Source organism: Ursus maritimus, unplaced genomic scaffold (assembly GCF_017311325.1).
Source record: "Ursus maritimus isolate PB19 unplaced genomic scaffold, ASM1731132v1 scaffold_7, whole genome shotgun sequence".
Taxonomy (NCBI): Eukaryota; Metazoa; Chordata; class Mammalia; order Carnivora; family Ursidae; genus Ursus; species Ursus maritimus.
In genome coordinates this window covers 79,591,702-79,610,651 of record NW_024426885.1, presented here as the reverse complement: position 1 = coordinate 79,610,651, position 18,950 = coordinate 79,591,702, and the positions used below count along the sequence as shown (strand labels likewise).

General features: G+C 40.3%; 1 protein-coding gene and 1 pseudogene across 10 annotated transcripts in view; both read left to right on the top strand.

Annotated features, from left to right (window-relative positions):
• Positions 1 to 9,803, top strand: part of LOC103661922 — a 50,114-nt pseudogene extending 40,311 nt beyond the window's left edge.
• Positions 1 to 18,950, top strand: part of RNLS (renalase, FAD dependent amine oxidase) — a 276,406-nt gene that overhangs the window by 48,165 nt on the left and 209,291 nt on the right. The gene's annotated exons all lie outside the window — the stretch shown is intronic.

Here is an 18,950-nt window from a genome sequence, read left to right as displayed (position 1 = left end):
CCCCATGCGTCATTGACCTCTTGCCTGCACTTTTATAAGGGCCTTTCCTGCCCCTCTTTTCTACTTTAACCCATCCTCGTAACTGAAACCAAAGTTGTCTTCTTAAGGGCACCTCAGGTCATTTTACTCTCCCGTGCAATAAACTTTGAGGGGTTCCCCAGTGCCCACCAACTAAAATTGGCCCATCAGTGTCCCCTTTTTATCTGATTTCAACTGATCTTTCAAATCAAATTAATCTATTTTCTTCTCCTGACATGTCTACACTTTCCCATTTCTGAATCTTTTCCTAATGCTGTTTCTTTCTTTTAAACCAGGGATGATGGACACTAGGGAAAAGGCCAGTCAAAGGGAATCCACTTCAAATTGAGAATGACCAACATTTTATACGAAGAAGAATAAGAGGGTTGATGGGGGACTTTAACTTAAAAAATGTAACTGAAAATTATAAGTTATAAACATAAGCTTATTTTCCTTATAATTAATAAAATTTAGGTTATAAATGAAATTATGTGCTAATTCTTGGAAAATACAAAGGACAGTTAAAGTATTTATTGAATTTTTGGCATGATTTTCTGACAATTATAATATAAAATGATTCAGTCACGTTGATTTTGACTTTTGCAGCACATATGATTTTTTAAAAATTCAGAAACTCAGTTTTATTTAGAGTACCTTTTAATTTAATTTGATTTTATAAGCACCATGTCAATCCTTTATCACTTCTTTAATTTCTTGGGTTCTCTCTACCAGATCGTCATTTATGAGGGTCTTTGCATGGAATATCTCTGCTTTCATCTAATGTTACGCAACTGTGCGGAGTTTTCAGTATCTACACTTAGCAATAGATTACTGTTGATGTTGTAATCATTAAACAATTAGTGAGACTTTCTGTGATGACCTGAAACTTTTCCTTAGGTTTTCTATGGTGTTTACCATGGTCTGATTGTTTGAATACAAAATCTGTTCTACCATGTTTTAAGTTTCTTGAAAGGCAAGAATAATGCTCTGTTCTTTTTTGTCCCTATCAGAATCCATGGAAATGTCTTGTACATAGCAAAAATTTAAGTATTTGTTGAATTCTGTTTTCTGTTGGTTCCCCAGTAGAACCAATCCTTGCGTTTTCTGCCTTTCATCATTGGACACAATGCCATAAAACTAGTTTATGGAAAAATGGACCATTAGTTTTTTCTATAAATGCAGTGCACTAATAAGGAATTACATTCCAAATCAAAGACTCAACTTCAGATATAACCAATAGTGTATCATAAAAGATACAATAACTAAAATCTTCTATGATAACCTAATTAAAACATGAATTCCAAGTCTTGTAAAATGTTTCTCAGTATATATCATATGTAATGATTATTTGTGTGTTACAATATGTACATAAAATGTAAAGGTATAAATTTGGGGCATCTGGGTGGCTCAGTCGTTGTCTGCCTTCGGCTCAGGGCGTGATCCCGGTATTTTGGGATCGAGCCCCGCATAAGGCTCCTCCACTGAGAGCCTGCTTCTTCCTCTCCCACTTCCCTTGCTCGTGTTCCCTCTCTCACTGGCTCTCTCTCTCTCTCCGTCAAATAAATAAAATCTTTAAAAAAAAAATGTAAAGGTATAATTTAAACCACTTAACATAAGCATAAAGACTGTCATAAACATTAATTAAGATTCTAATTGACAACATTCTTTTCTTTGTCCAAAGCTTATAAAGGGCTTTGGAAAATGATTTTAATAACCTGATTCTTTTAAAAAATCTCACTCGAGGGGTGCCTGGTTGTCTTAGTCAGTTAAGCATCTGCCTTTGGCTCAGGTCATGATCTCATGGTCCTGGGATTGAGCCCCACATCAGGCTCCCTGCTCAGCGGGCAGTCTGCTTTTCCCTCTCCCTATGTCCCTCCCCCTGCTCGTGCTCTCTCTCTCTCTCGCTCTCCCAAATAAATAAATAAATAAATAAATAAAGTCTTTAAAAATAAATACATAAATAAATAAAGAAATAAAAATAAAGAAATAAAAATCTCACTCAAGTATGCCTTAAGCAGATTACTTCCTTTACTTCTAACTAAGTAGAGATTGAGTTTGGGAGAAGCTGACAATTCTGTTGACCTTAGATTTGCCTCATCTTATTTCAGGAGTTATTCAGTACCCATTTTGGGGCGTGATAATAATTTTGTTTCTACCACTAAGAGCTGAGCTAACATTTTCCAAAGTTACCCTCTTCTTATTCAACTTAAAGACATTCAGTCTGAGAACAAATAAATTCTACACAAGAGCAAAAAGTAGTTATGTCATTCTTCTTGATATTTAGTCATGAGACTACTTTACACACCATTGGAAAACCATTAAAACTATTACCAGGTCATTGGAATGGGCATTTTAAAGGGAGTTTCTGGCAGAATAAAATGCCCACTGGAATGGGCATTTTAAAGGGAGTTTCTGGCCTGACTTAGCATGTACTGTTACACAAAAATCAATGAATGAATAAAGGTGGCAAAAATCCAGGAATGGTAGGAAATATGTGGCTATGATAGGAAAGATGTGGCTCAATTAAGCGGCGTTGCGATCTGTGAAGTGGCTTGAGGTGGTGACCCTCCTGCATTGCTAAAATCTAACTAGGAAGAAAAAAGAATTGCCTCCATAACTTGAATGTCCTTGCTCTGTCTTAGAAAGCTTCTATCTCTAAGTAGAATTGTAGTGTACCTGATCCAATGTGGGTTTTTCAAATATTCTGATAAATATAATTTGGGGTCAAATGAAGTAAGATAATGTATCCAAAAGATAAGTTTATAAATCATTTTTTTATACTTTCCTTTCTTTTCAGTACCCAAATATATCCTTCGGCCTTTGAGTTTCTCTGTGTTGCCCTAGTAATGCCTATTAACTTGCAGATTCCTTAATAAAGAAGGCTGCCTTCTGATGTATTTCTTGATGCCTCCATGTAATCATGACAACTGAAATCAGATGCTATTCTCCGTTCCTCCCCAGATGTAACGTGTTATTTCCTTCCCTTTAGCTGGGTCAGGCACTAGGACCCACGACTTTAGGAGCATTTATCAAGAAACATTTGCTCAGTTCAACTCCTATTAAATAATGCTTAATTCAGACGTCTTTGGTCTTACCATTAAACTTTTTTTTTTCCAGCAAATTCTCATCTGAAACGATTTATTAGAGAGTGAACCAACATGCATTTCTGGAAACTGTGTTATCACATTAGGCTTCTTGGATAACCCTGTTTTGGTGCCCCCTGTTTCCTGTGGACTCATCCATCTATTCCGTCATCAGCACGTTCTTATTATAAGAAAGCTTTCACTACACATGGCATTATATTCAGCCAGAACCAAGGCCGTATTTTGTGAGAAAACGAATACATTTTCAGTTATCCAAAGACTAAAGGATTATTATTATTTACGTGCAATCACGATGAGAATTATTAGAGGATTTACTTAAACAGGAAGAAAAGCAAGACCAAAGGAAAAAAATATGACACGCAAGAAGCGATAGTGAGCACAGTTTCATAAATGTATTTGTAAATGTAATTAACTGTCAAATGCAAACAAATCCCTACTTTTTCGTATTTTTTTAAACATTGAACCAAAATGCTAGACAACACCACGGAGATTACATAGGCATATGTTCAATGGGTGGTTAAATTTGTGGTACCAGAAAAAAATAACTAGATAAAATTACAGCTTCTAAACTGGCAGAGAGAGGAACACAGAATTTAGAAAATGTTAGTTCAATAAAAGTCAAGAAAAGAGAGCAAATGAACAAAGGACAGAGAAAACACAGGAGAAGATGGTAGAAGGTAGCTCAGTGTGTTGGTAGTTAACTTCGTGTCAACACATCAGTCCCACTGAGAAAGAATCATTCATTGCAGGTGCTCTGGTGTGTGCCAGGTCCGGCTCTGAGTTCTCTCTCCATAGCAGTTCATGGACTCCTAATGACAGCCCACGAACATGGGACAGTTATTACCCCCCTTCTGTAAACGAGGGTACTGAATACAGCGAGAGTAGGTCTCTTGCTGGAAGTCACACAGGTTAAAGGTTGGAGCCAGGATCTGATTCAGGTCATGGGCTCTTGAGCCTACTACTCTCCACCGGCATCACTGTTTAATTGGTAATGTTGCCTGGGAAACACGAGCTGCAGAATTGTATATCCAGTATGATGCCGCTTATTAAAACACAAAAACAGTAAAACAATACTGTAGGGTATATGCATATGTATATGTTAAGAGTATTGGGTAAACACATTCATCAGAATGACAGAACGATACTTACCAATTTCAGGCTAGTGGTTATCTTTGGAGAGAGAGAGAGAGAGAAGAAACAAACATATGATCTCAGAGGGCTTCAGCTGTATCTGTTATGTATTTGTTTTTAATACATGGGCTGTGGTGTACCTGGGTGGCTCAGTTGGTTAAGCATCCTGACTCTTGATTTCGGCCCAGGTCATGATCTCCAGGTCCTGGGATTGCGTCTCACGTCAGGCTCTGGGCTCAGCGGAGAGTCCGCTTCTCTCTCTGCCCCCCCCCACCCCCACGCATTCTCCCCCCCCCAAATAAATAAATCTTTAAAAAATAATATATGGTATGAAGCAAACATGGCAAAAATGTTACAATTTGTTATGGCTAGATGGCTAGATGATGATTCGTAAGTGTTTTCACAGTATTTTCTATTCTTTTGTATGTTTGGAATATTTCACAATTAACATACTTTCTCTTAAAGCAAAGAAACAGTTATAGGAAGGAGATTTTTCTCTCTTCTATACTCTAGGAAATTAGTCATTGAATTCTGAATTTTAAATTGTTCTTTTTGCATATTGCTCGTTGTGTAAGATACACTGCTACCCATCATTGTACATATACAGAACTGTAACAATGTTGCTGTTTGGGAGAGCGGTAACTAACAGGCTTTCCCTCCACCCAAATTCGGAACCAAATTGAGAAAGACAAAGGGGTCAGGCAGATGCAAATCGAACTATCACCATTTGCTACTTACAAGACATCTTGGAGAATGTGATGGGGTGTGTGGCCAAAGTGGGCTTTTACTACTGAACAGATCTATCCAGCCAAGCAGGCAGCCCTGGAGAATCATGGACCTTTGTAGGGGGGGGCCTGCCCCTGTGAAATTTATGCCAGTGAGGAGCAAGAGCAGACGAGTTTTCCTGCAAGAGGGAGGAAGCAGCTGAGCTCTGTATACCCAGCTCCTCCCCAGGGCTGCTCTGGCCTAAATTCACGACTGTGGAGGACTGAGGCATGCAAGAGAGGCTGCAAGTTTCTAGAGAAAATTATCCTAGTCGAAGTCTGAAGAGTAAGGAAGAAATGTTTCTATAACCCTCCCCAGCCCACTCAGCCAAGAGTAAATCTGCCTTCTGTGGCTTCCAGACACTTGGAATACTAGGAATTTTGAGGACATGAGTCATTGATATCATTAATTCATAGCCTGATTAGTGCAGCTGGAAATATTCTCTCAATCCATCCAACCACAGCAGATATTCTTATCAACTAATTAATTTATGTATTTATTTTCATTCATGTATTCATTTATTATTTCATTTTCTGAGAGACTTTTCCTCAGTGCTCTCGGTTCTGGAAGCTTTCTCTGAACCAGTTGCTTTGTGAATCTGCCTCAGAGCTGCTGTTCTTCACCATCATTCATTCTTCACTCACCGCCTCAGGAAATGTCCCTTGTATGGAAAACAACCCAAGAAACTGTGAGGGCCCAGCTCCTAAATGTTCGTGTGTTTAGGCCTTTTTCCTCAGACCTTTAGTGTTCTGCCTGGGGGTGAGGCTGGATGGGGTTGTGGGGGTGGGAGAGTCTAAGGTCTGGTGCTGACATTCTACAGGCAGAGGAGGGGAGAAGGTCTCACTGGTGAGTATGTAGACTTTCCCTTGATCCTCTTGCACTAAGGAGAGCTACCAGTACCCAGATCCCCAAGCCTGTCTGACTCAGCACCTTCAGAGAGTGAGCTTTCAGCTCTCCACCATGATGGGGTCATGAAGTCTTCTGGTCATGAGGGGCAGAGGAGGAAATGGGGGGATCCCCAGAATCCAAGTACTCAACCACACCCTTGTTTTCTTTTCCATCCCTCCCTGCTTCCTTCCAAGGCACAGTTCCTGAATCTTCCTGGAATTTTGCCTCTCTGCTGGCTTCCCACGTCTTACCTGCTTCTCAAACTTAGAATTCAGGCTCTCTAGTGAGTCTGGGCGACTTCCCTGCGTCCATCTACTGAACGGCTTTCGAACTTTTCTTGCTGTGCCTCACCTACTGTTCTCTCAAATTTTCTTTGCCCTTTGGTGTTTGTTCTGTTTTTATGTGTATAATGTCATTTTAGTAGGAAATCATAAAGAAGCAGAAACACGGACGCTCAATTCTTTGTGTTTAATTGGAGCTTCCTCACTTCTTTATCATTTGGGCCAGGGTTCTCTGTGTCACTCTATTTTTGCATCTACTCTTTCCGGTGTGAGTTCTAAATTTGGTAGTTCAGGATTTGATGCATTTTGCTCAAGACGCAGTTGTTGCTCTTACTGTCTGGATCTTTTAAAAGTAATCAAGAGACTTACTCCACAGAATCTGTTTCTGATTTTCATTGGCAGTAGTTGAGGTGCTGGGGTCTGTTGCAAGATTATGAAGAGGAAGTAGATTTAATCGAGGGTAAAGGTAGAGCTTGGCTGGATCCACTTGCTCCTGGCTAAGCAACGTTCATTCACGCGGACCTCACATCATCCCCCAAATCTCAATTTGCCCCTGTGGGTTTGGGGCTTTGTGTGTATGTGTGTGTGTGTGTGTGTGTGTGTGTGTGTGTGTGTGAAGGTCCTACTGTGATTTCCTAAGTACCTGAGGAGAGCTGGACAGCTAATGCAGGACTGTACCATGACTGGGAGGGGTTCTGATCTCTCGTGTCTGCTCAGACTATGAGTCAATGCCGCAAGTGAGTGCAGAGACGTACTGGACCAGATCGCATCTTTACTGGTCTGCTTGTCCTTGCAGCGGCACGCTGGCCAATCAACAGAAAGTCATATCTTTTACCACCCACTTGACCTGAGTGATTCTTTTTTGTGGGTGAATACGTACTTGTAAGATCTTAATGACAAGCCTGAATGTCTAATTTAGTAAGATGTGGTGATCCAGAAGGCTGAGGATTACTTCTTTCACCACAGGATCCGTTTGAATACCAGTATGTGTGTGTGCGTGTGCGTGCATGTGTGTATGCACACGTATATATGGACGTGCATATATGCAGATGTGGGCATATGTGTATATATGTATAGAACAGCACACCTAAGCTATGATTACAAACTCGGGGAGTATTATTTGTAGGCACAGTTCTTGTTTACAAAATTAAATAAAATTAAAAATAAAAACAAGGCTCGCTAAAAACCTGTTTAGAGAAGATCCTCTTCCCTTGACACTGAAGGCCGTTCTGCATGGCTGTAGATTCAACCACCTGAACTGTTTCCTTACTGAGGCGTTCCACATGCAGTTATTAGGACGTCCCCAGGGCCTTTATAATTGTGAAGAACATGGATCGTCCTATGAAAGGAGGAGGTTTACAGGTTTCTTTATGCTCTGTAGAATGTATTTCATATGAGGACTGATCAACAGGATTTTATGTAGGATGAAAGAATTAATGATGATATGAAGTCTTTGGTTCAAATATGTCTTTCACGCACACACACACAACAACAACAACAATGCAGCATCATCTTTTGTTACTCAGATGACTTAGAAAAATCAAGTTTCTCCTTGCTGATGTTTCTTACCATTGGGTTTCTGAACTGGGAAAATAAACTGTAGTGTGATCTGTTTTCAGACTAGGGCGAGGGTTTTAGGACTTGAAGTACATTGAAAGGTTAGGTATAGTCAGTATTTGGCACAAGATTATCCAGAAAGCCAATAATGTACTGACAGAGTTGAAAACAGTCTAATCCAGTACTATCCAGTAGAACTTTCTGTGAAGATGGGAATATTTTATACCCCCTACTGTTGGATCTGGTAGGTGCTACAACATATGGCTGTTGAGCACTTCAAATATGTATAGTGTGATCGAGGAATGGAAAATTTGTTTGATTTTAATGAATTTAAATTTAAATTGCTAGCCTTTTCCTCCCTGGCTGCTTGAAGGTCACCCACCGCCATCATGAATGACACAGTAACTCTCCAGACCAGGAAGTTCATGACCAACCGATTACTTCAGTGGAAACAAATGGTCATTGATGTTCTTCATCCCAGAAAGGCAACAGTACTTAAGACAAAAATTCGGGAAAAACTAGCCAAAAGGTACAAGACCATACCAGAAGCCATCTTTGTATTTGGATTCAGAACCCATTTTGGTGGTGGCAAGACAACTGGCTTTGGCATGATTTAGGATTCCTGGATTATGCAAGGAAAAGTGAACCCAAACATAGATTGCAAGACATGGCCTATATGAGAAGAAAAGGACCTCAAGAAACAGCCAAAGGAATGCAAGAACAGAATGAAGAAAGTCAAGGGGACTGCAAAAGCCACTGTTGGTGCTGGCAACAAGTGAGCTAAAGGTTGACAACAAAAGGAGTAAGGATTCTGCAGTGACTTTATCTGTGGTGACAGTGCAGGTTTTTCAGGCGACAGTTGATTGATAAACTAAGAACTTAAAAAAAATTAATTTAAATACCTAATAGATAATAGAGTATTCTTTTACAATTGCCTGGAAATGTAGATAGCGGAATACAATTATGTTGAGTAGCAGGTCTATTTTGTAAAACAGAAAATTGCCAGTAGCTTGACCAGGGCACAGGTCATTTATTCACACACCGATTCAACAAATATTGTGTACTCACTAAGTACGTTACTTACTGTATTATGCAACCTGTTGAGGTCAGCAACTTTTCTATTGCTGAATTGGTCCCTAAATAAATGAAAACTTTGTAAGGCCACAGTGTCGATGTGAAGCTGACCAGTTAGGGGTAGAAGAGGATAGAAAGAAGAATATGGCCCAGAAAGCCATCAGGGACACTGCCCACAGCCAAGGACAGAGGACAGAAGCCAAGGGCCCTAAAGAATTGTTTATATTTAATCAGTTTGAAGAAATGATATATGGTCAAAAATTACCAGGAGATAGAGTTCAAGAAGCTAAAACAGAAACAAGGGCCAAAATCAAGTAGAAATTGTTTCAAGATTATCAGCGTGAATGGCACAACCCAGGAGACTGTCGTTCAACCAGGATACAATATTGTTCCAAACTACAGCTGAGTGACCATGAGCCCAGATGACATCCATCTCGCAAGCAGATGTCTGTTGACTGAGGTGTGAGCCCACCACTCGCTCATTCCTGTACACGGTGTCCTGGCTCAACGGTAGGGGAGGACAGGGTGAATTTGTGATCTGAACAGTGACTCTGCTCTTTTGCCAGCCATTTTGAAACCACTCCGGTCCTGAGAGTCCCAGCTAGATTCTGCATTTCCATACAATATCTAGCAAGAACTTTTCTTGGCTTCTCTTTTAAACTGAGTCTGTGACCAAAAAACTACAATGACTCATGAGTCTGAGATTGTGGAATGTAACAAAAGGATCTTTCGTTTTGTTCTTTGTAATTTCTGAACTCAAAGGGAAGGATGGACTGTAGCCGAATGTTTCCAAGCTTGGAACCGAATATAAAGTGGCCCCTGACTACTAATAGAGACAAGAATTGGAAGAGGACAATAATAAAAATGTTACTATCTAGTCATTTTGCTTTAGAGGCTGAAACTGACATGGGAATAATTCCTTTCAGAAAAGTTGTCACTTACTTTCCCAACGTTCCTGTGAATATTCACATTTGTGGGATAGTAGACGGTAGTGTGTTCTCCTGCACTTGGCTAGGAATATAGACAACTGAATACAGTTATTTTCTGAACGGCACAGTGGGTCATGGGCAGAGCAGATCTGTAGCCAATCAACAGCAATGTTCAAAAAGATCGTTATGATTTAAGGTTCGGAATCCACCCTTTTAAGCTTCTTAAGAAAAAACATTCTTGTGAGAGTTCCTTCTCACATCTCTTGATGCCTGAGTGTATGTGAGGATTTCAGGGCTGTAAAGACAGAACAGGATTTTTGTGTCTCTAGAATTTCTCCTTCTTCCCTGGACAGCTGTTTCCATACATAGCTGTATCCTCATGCTGAGGAGGGTCCAGAGAAAGAAATGCTACTTCCCGTTACAGTCTCCGAGGCAGCACACCCAGCCCCTGCAGGCAGGTAGTTCTTGGAAGAAAAACCACTTTGGTATCTCCAGTTGGGAAGCCCATCTTCTCTTGTGCTCCCTAGAGGGAAGCAGGCAAGCTGCTTGCCACATTGACAAAATACTTAAAGATGGTTCTTTGCTCATCAGCCTCTTCTTTCTTATGTTAAATAAGCCACATTTTTTGTCTTTCTCTTTGGGGCTAATTTTCTTATCATTTTTTTTTTATTCCTTAATCTCTTTGATCAGTCTTCTTCGGATTCCTTCCAAATCCTATAGATGTTTTCAGTTTGCAGACCTAAAACGGAAGCTAATCATTACCCTTACAAAGGCTGGTCCAGTGCTGAGCCTGACAGGGCAAGATTTCCCTCAATCATCAATGACATGCTGAGAAGACTCTTGTATAGAACTCGGGTTTTGAAAATTATAGCGTAGCATCCTTGGCTCGTGTTTAACCCTGTTTTTCAGGGGCACAGGGCTTTTTTTGCATCATGGATGCTCAACACCAGGCTGGCTAAGTCTTTCTTGGCTCCGGATGGTTTTCCTTAGAGAAAGCCTCCCTGCCGAATCTTCATTGTTGCATCTCTTTGCCATCTTCTACAACACCATTGCCATTCAGAATTTTATTCAGTCTTCCAGTTTCCCCACCCAGTTTGTGCAGAATGGAAGTTGTCCCCGTTCAGGCACTCGTTGGTTCCCTCCACATACGTTTATTGAACTCCCCTTTTTTTTCAGGCATTGCCTGTCCTGCCCACGCGCATTTTTAATGCATCGATAAATACTTTGGAACCACCCCTACAACTTCGTTGCAGCCCAAGGCAAGAGTGCATTGGCCTCCTTTTAGGGAAATGTAGTTAACGAAGTATAAAAAAGTTTTCGTTAGAACGAGAGACTTCAAAGACCACATTAGGGCGATGTTCTGGTGTCAGAGCAGCCAGTGACCCGAGCCTGCCAGGGCTGGTCTGAGCATTTACGCCTGGGCAAAAGTGAAGCAACACTTACCATTTCTTGGGTAAGACCAATTAACAAGAGTTATGAGAGAAGTCACCCTCTCGCGTCCACTTACTAGCCAAAATCTGAATCTCCTTTTTTCACTTTCCATTCTGGTAACTGTGGGTGTTCCTAGGGTTTATTTAGTTCTTGGTGTTCGTTTCTCTCTGTTCTTTCTTTTGGTAATAGGATCCTGTGCCACAATTTTAACTTTTTCTCTGTATTTATGTTTATATCTTCACTCTCCGAGCCTCAGTTCTATACCATTAACAATCTCAAACACCATTATCTGAAATGTGTTCTATCTCAAATTCAGTACATTTTATTCTCTCCCAAATCATTGGCCAGTTCTGATAGCTGCATTTCGTTTGCTGACATCCACATCCTTCACTTAAAACCTCCTTCATTTTTTTATTCTGCCCCTCTTTCCTTCTCTTCTTTCCTCACCTGCCTTGGTGTCCCCCCTTCATAATCCATATTAACCGTTATGGGCGGACTGAATTTCATCATATCCTGCTGCTCCAAAATTTCCCGTGGTTCCCTGTCATCTACAGGATGAAGCCCCAACATTTCAGGACATGCAAACCTGGGAACAAAACGGGGTCACAATATTAAACACCATTATTCCAGAGCCTTTCCTCTGTCACTGCTCCCAACTCCCTTCCGAACCATCCAATCAATTCCCTGAAAGGCAAACCTTTGAAAGTTAGGACAAGGAAAAAGAGTACCCATGGTTAGGGTCTGAACCAGAAAAGGCTAATTCAAGGATAGGATGATTTGGACAGAAGAGATTTTAAGCACATTTCCCAGCAAGGCCTACAGAAGACAATGCACGTGGGCAGGAAATAAATAAGCTACCATAAGAGGGAGAACAAGAGTGATGGAGGAGGATGTGAAGCACAGATCTCTAGAGGCAAGAAAATAGTGAAAACCCCAGGGCTGCCTGGTAAGTTAGTATAAATGAGTGTTTACATAGAATCTTGGCTTCTGATGACTTGAATTCCTACAACTCTCTCAAGCTTGTTTTCAGTAGGCCTGTATTCAGGGGTCATAGTTCTGCTCAGGATTTAGAACTTTTTCTCTTGGTGGAAGCTTTTCTACACCTGTTCAGTAAGACATTTATTCACTGTGTGGATTGGCCCTGCTCAACGTGTGAGACCCAGAGAAAGGCACAGGAAGGCCACGCAGAGGACTGCCTGCTCTTTCACCACATCAGTAGTCGCTTTCCTGTCTTAGCTCATGCTCGGAAGCACATTCTTTTTTTTTTTTTTTTAAAGATTTTATTTATTTATTTGATGGAGAGAGAGACAGCCAGTGAGAGAGGGAACACAGGCAGGGGGAGTGGGAGAGGAAGAAGCAGGCTCCCAACGGAGGAGCCCGATGTGGGGCTTGATCCCGGAACTCTGGAATCACGCCCTGAGCTGAAGGCAGACGCTTAACAACTGAGCCACCCAGGCGCCCCTCGGAAGCACATTCTTATTGATGTAGACATTGTGGTGGCCCCTAGCTTGAGCCTAAGCCAGGCCCGCTACCCAAAATCACACATGTCTGGACATGTCTTGTTGGGCTGGTGCAACTGACCAGCTGGCAGATGGTTCATGGGAGAGACTTGTCAGAACTTCTGGAGAAAGAACGCTTTCACAGGTGGATGGACTTAGAGTTAGTCTAATAATACAGCTTTAGTGATTGTTGGGAGTGAACTATCTGGGAATATCACAGTGCCTATAGCTTTGTTTATCTACCAGCCATTCCCACTTGAAAGGCTAGGTGAATCCTGTGGAGATGAGGCAGGAGGGAACTTGAAAGAAAAGCAGAGAGCTCTGCACTACAGTCCTGGAAGCTTTCGGGGCAATACTGCTCTAGTGCTTGTGTGGAAAAACACAACACTGAATCAAAGAGTGTGGCATTCCCAGCCAACCATCCACTTTTCATGCAATGTACAGTGACTTCTGCATCTCATGAACTTCAGAGAGCCCAGAGCAGCTTGAGCTCTTCAGGGACTCTGGCTCATTAGCACGAAAGCACCAGGAGAAAGTGGTATCCATCCGAAACTGGCACGGTGCTTGGCAGAGGCAAGCAAGTGTCTAGCAAGTTATGGTGGCAAATCAGTGATCTCTTAGCCAGAGGCAGCTGATAAATACACTTAGACACTATCGAAGACCTCAGAGCCTGAGTTTCAGACATCAAGGGGACATCATAGCCAAAGCAGAAGGGGGAGAACATTCGGCCCCATATAGTAGCTCACAGGGCTTGTTCAAGAGCACACATAAGATAAACCTTAGAGATCGTAAATATTTGTGAAGGGCTTTGCAGGGCGTCAGAGATAACTGTGTCTTAACAGGTAGGATCAGTAGGTAGCACACATGAATTCTTAAGTGTCTTGGGCTTAGAAGAAGGCTTTGTCCGGTTGTTGGATGGTTGGATGGTTTGTTAAGGAACTCTTGAAATGAACAATGATATTTGTAATTTTTTTTAAGGAGTGAGATAAGGTGTATTTTAGAAAAAGGTATGTATTTTTAGTTTTATTAAGTTTAAAGCAATGGTAACTGGGTCTCTGTAAGCATTGATCTCACATTCACTGCCTATAAAACGAGATATATATCCGTGAAATCCTTTTATACAATGCCTGGAACTTCAGTAGATGTTCCCTAAGTATTACTGTGCATACACTTCTAATCTTCCTCTTTCAACCAGAAAGATGTTTATAATTTAGGGGAGGATAGGGATAGAACATTTGCTAGGTTTGGACAAGAACAGAACTTCAAGCCTGAATATGCATCAGATTCAACTGTGGAGCTTTTTAAAAATAGAAATGCCTGGGAGGATCCCAGACCTTCTGAATCAGGATCTCTGGCTAGGGGACCCAGATACTTTTAAAATGTTCCTCAGATGATTCTGACGAGCAGCCAAGTTTATGAACCATTGATTGGAGGCTTGGAGAAAGTGCTGGTTTTCTGCTTTGTAAAAAACAAAGCCAAAGGATTATCTTTTCTTTCCTTGAGGATGCACCACGGTCAGATGGAAAAAGTATGGCTCTGGGGTCTAGTCCTGGACTCAGCTCTGCTAAGGGAGAAAGTCAGTTCTTTTCTCCCAGTTTCTCAGCAGCTTAATGGAGACTCTGATTCTTGCTGTCCAGAGCTGTGATGCAGTAAAGGCAATGAAGCGTCTTTACCATAGGAGCTGACTGTAGTAGACAGACAGTGACCATTACTTCTTCTCATGTGTCCTCTGCCCCTCTCTCTAGGTAAACAGTTACTCTTCAAAACAAGTGCTTTAGGTCCCTGCTTTCACATATAATGGGGGAGATGAACGACAAACCAATTATACCAATATTCATTCAATTACAATTTTGTCAGTGTCACAGAAGTTAATTACATATTATAAGGGTCTCTAAAAAGATTTTCTGACCTAACTACACACTATGTGAGCCTTCTGTTTTAGCTATATTTTTTTCTTCATATTGATATATTGAACTATTTTTTTCTCCAGTGTTACTGCAGGAAAGCTTATTGTAGGGAATAGAAATCCCTTATCCACAAGTATAAATGAACAAATGCGCACTATGTTTTGCCCTTGGTTATATTTACATATGTATGTTACTTCCTATTATGGATAAATATGTACACAATGCCAAGCTTTTTGAAAACCCTTTTTAATGTATTTTAATAAAGAGTCTAGATTTTAAATTTATTTATGCTGTTGGGTTAAAGTCAAAAAGACTGGTTCTCATTATGGTCTAACTTGGCTGAAGTGACAATGAAGAAAAGTCCAGAGTCAGTTTTATTTGGCAACACTAGAAAGAGAAATCTCTCCTACCATGTTTTTAAAAACAACTTCAATTAAGTTTCATTTGGGATTAGGGTCTGTCTTAGTTACATACTTCAGAAAATAAAGATTTAGAACAGTCCTAGTGTCCTAACACCATTAGGCAGAACTGTAATCTGGTCATTGTTTCCCATTGTGTAAAAGTCAGTGTTCCTTTTCAAATGGCATGAGAATTCCCTCCCAAAATCTTCTGGCATTGGTGATCGAGCTTTGTTAGGTGGGAAAATCTTTATTCAGTTTTTCACTTTTCAAACGTAACTCAGGCATTCAGACATCTGTGTCCATAACAAATCTAGAAGACATCTCTTTGCTGAGTGGTGCAGATGCCCATGCTGGCAGATTCTAGATTACCAGTAAAAAATATTTGAAGAAGAAAAGAATGGCTTGTGGAAATCACTTCTTAAATTTGTCAACTTGTATTATGTATGTATGTGTAAAACAAAAGGACATTTCACTCGGCTTATATTGTATACACATAAGATAAATATCAAAATGAACCTCTGAGATAACATCATAAAAATTAGCACATTTAAAGCATTTAAATTCTCAAAGCATTGCTAAAACATTAAGCCTTTTAGATAAGTTCTCAATTATATAGTATTATCCCCATTTTATAGCCAGTGTTATAGACATCCAAATCCGATATCGAATTTTGTTAATAAATGGTGCATCAAATATGTGTGTGGCAAAAAAAAAAGAACATTGATATATTTATTCTTTCCTTATTATGTAAAGTCTGTTTGTAATAAAAAGGAGTTCTGTACATAGGGCAATAGATTCATGCACAGTGAATTCATAATGATTTCCCAGATGTTCATATTTAACTAGCAACCATTATGAAAGGAGTAAGGCTTTCAAAGGTTATCTTCCTGATTAACAGCTTTCACCGTCCCTGGCTGGGTGATTTTATAGTCTGTCAGGGAAATTAACCATGTAGCCTCCAGATCATAGCCATCACAATAGAGACTGAATATAATTTCACACGTTTCCATCATAACTTGAAGTGAAAACCAGACATTACTTGATTTAACTTAATGATTTATGTACTGTCATAGATATATTGACTTACCCAAAATATGAAGGGAAATGAACAGTTTGTCAAAGTTGGCATATAGTTTTTAATACAAAATTATGGCCATCATCACAGATGAAACACACAGCCACAGGAGCACTCTCAAGGACTTCATGTCCCATGGTTAATTTTTCTTTTTTTCATAATGCCATTGAGTATGGCAGTGTATCAGATTTCATTTTCTAAGGAAAACATCTCTTTGAAACAAACTAACCCAGTAGGAAAGAGGGAACTACTAAATCTGAAAAATATCATTCCACTTTATAGGCAGACTAAAAATTATAGTGATTTTTCACCAGTCCCAACAATGCAGTGTTGCTTTGAATGCATGCACCTCCTTCAGCCTGAGTGGCTTATTATAATCAGACTAAATTCTCACACCATGTAAATCCATTATAGTTTATGACTTAAATCCATGAGAATTAAAATTGAGAGAGCCTTACCCAATCAAAATCGAATTTAATTATATGTTCACATTATAATCTAGAGAACAGAGGTTTTAGTTTAAAATCAGCCTCATCTCTTTGTTCTGAATGGAAAATAAAGAACCACTTTTTCTTTCTCAGTTGTGACATACTTGCCAAGACATATGAATCTCCCCTGTGCCTCTAATGGTCTACATTTAGACAGTCCGCAACCCAGCCATTCTCCCTTCTGTGCCCTCTAAGCCTCTGTATTGCTTTTCTGGGACTGTGTATGAGTGTACTAGGGCCGCCATAGCAGAAATTCCACAGACCGGGTGATTCAAACCACAGAAATTTCCTCTCTCACAGTTCTGGAGACTCCAAGTCCAAGGTCAAAGTATTGGTGGGTGCTCCTGAGGCCTCTCTCCTTGACTTGCAGACAGCTGCCTCCTTGCTGTGTCCTCACGTGGTCTTTTCTCCATGTGCATGCATCCCTGGTATCTCTCTGCAGGTCCAAATTTACTCTTCTTATAAGGACGTCTGTCCAGACTGGATTAGGGGCCCACCTCAACAGCCTCATTTTGCCTTAACTACCTTTTAAAGGCCCTGTCTCCAAATACAGTCATGTTCTGAGGGATTGAGGGTTAGGGCTTTATCTAATGAATCTGGGAGGGCACACTTCAGCCCCACAACACCCTGTTTATAGTGCTCCCACTCTCCCTTGCTTCTCCCCTTTTTTCCTGTTTCCTTGCCCCTTAACATTTATTGATCACTTATGTATATGCCCGGTACTGGGCTAGTTGCTGAAGATACAACCATGAACGAATGAATCGTAGCCCTTGTCCTCACAGATCCGGAGCAGAAAGCAAGGAAGTAGCTAATCATTTCAGAGAAGGAAGGTGTTCTGATCAGGGTGCACATGAGGCACTGTGACAGGACAGGACGAGACCACCAAACCTACCTCAGGGATTAAGGGCACCTGCACTGTAGGTGCAGCCTCTCCACTCAGTCTGGAAGGACCTGTAGCCATCAGCGAGGAGAAAAGAACTGAGAGAACATCCCACAAAGAAGCAACATCTACAAGAGCCCGTAGGTGGGAGAGATGCAGCACAGTTGGCCCCTGCAAATAACTCAGTAGAATCCAAGTGAAGCACTTGTAAGGGTCGAGACTGGGGCAGTCAGTAATGGAGAAATACTAAGTATTTAGTACTGCTTGGAAATTAATTAACATAAAAATAAAGTCGTGATTGGAGAAGTAAGTCATATTAAATTCAAAATAGAAATGACAAACTTGGAAAAAAGCAATTGCAGCTCGTAATATAGAGAGTCGTACTACTCAATATAGAGAGTTTCCTCAATACAGAGAGTTGTACTTCTCAGTGTGAAAAGCCCAGTAATCTGGTACGAAAATAGGCAAAGAATAGAGAATTGAAAGAAAAAGAAATGGAGGTGGCTCCTACACATATGAAAAAAAGATACAAAATAAAACCGTACACTTTAACCTTTGGTATTGGCAAATATTTAAAAATTTGATAATATGGGGCACCTGGGTAGCTCAGTCCATTAAGCATCCAGCTCTTGATTTTGGCTCAGTCTTGATCTTGGGGTCCTGAGATTGAGCCCCAAGTTAGGCTCCACACTCAGCATGGAGTCTGCTTGAGATTCTCTCTCTCCCTCTGCCCCAACCCCCTCCCCCTCTCTATCTCAAATAAATAAATCTTTGAAAAAATTAAAAAGATAAACATTTGATAATAATATTGTGAAGGTAAATAGAAACAGATAACTTCCCTACATTGCTGGTGGGAGTGTCAATTATTACAATCTCGATAAAGGAAAATTTGGCAATATCCCTGAAAATTATCAGCACACATTCCCAACAATCCAGTTTCTGCAAAATAGCCACCCACGTGTGAAGTAGTGTTACTACAAGTTTTCATTGCGGCAGTAACCGCAATGGTGAAAGTTTACTACCTAATAATAAATGATACACATTAAGTATTTTGAGGGAGGTGTCATGATACGTGCAACATATTTTGAAATTAATAAAAATATGAGGGATGGATAAAGCAAGTATATAATAAAATATTGTTTATAGAATCTAGCTGGTAAGCACATGAGTGTTAACTTCAACTGTTAAATTCGACTTTTGTTTATGTTTGCAAACTTTTATAATAATGTGTTCGAGAGAAAAGATGACTAGGAATCTTAAAATCTATCCATAGGAGAGTGGCTTATTTCACTGATGGCACATCTGTACCCTGGATCACTACAGCTGTTGTAAAAAGAGTAAGACAGTTGCTTGTGTATAGACAGGGAAGGCTCTCCAAGATACATTATGAAGTGAGAGAAGAAAAATGTCAGTAACTGTTTGTATACCAGCATTTGTTTCTAATACCTCCACAAGGATGTGTGTGTGTGTGTGTGTGTGTGTGTATATGTATATATATATATATGTATATATGTGTGTGTGT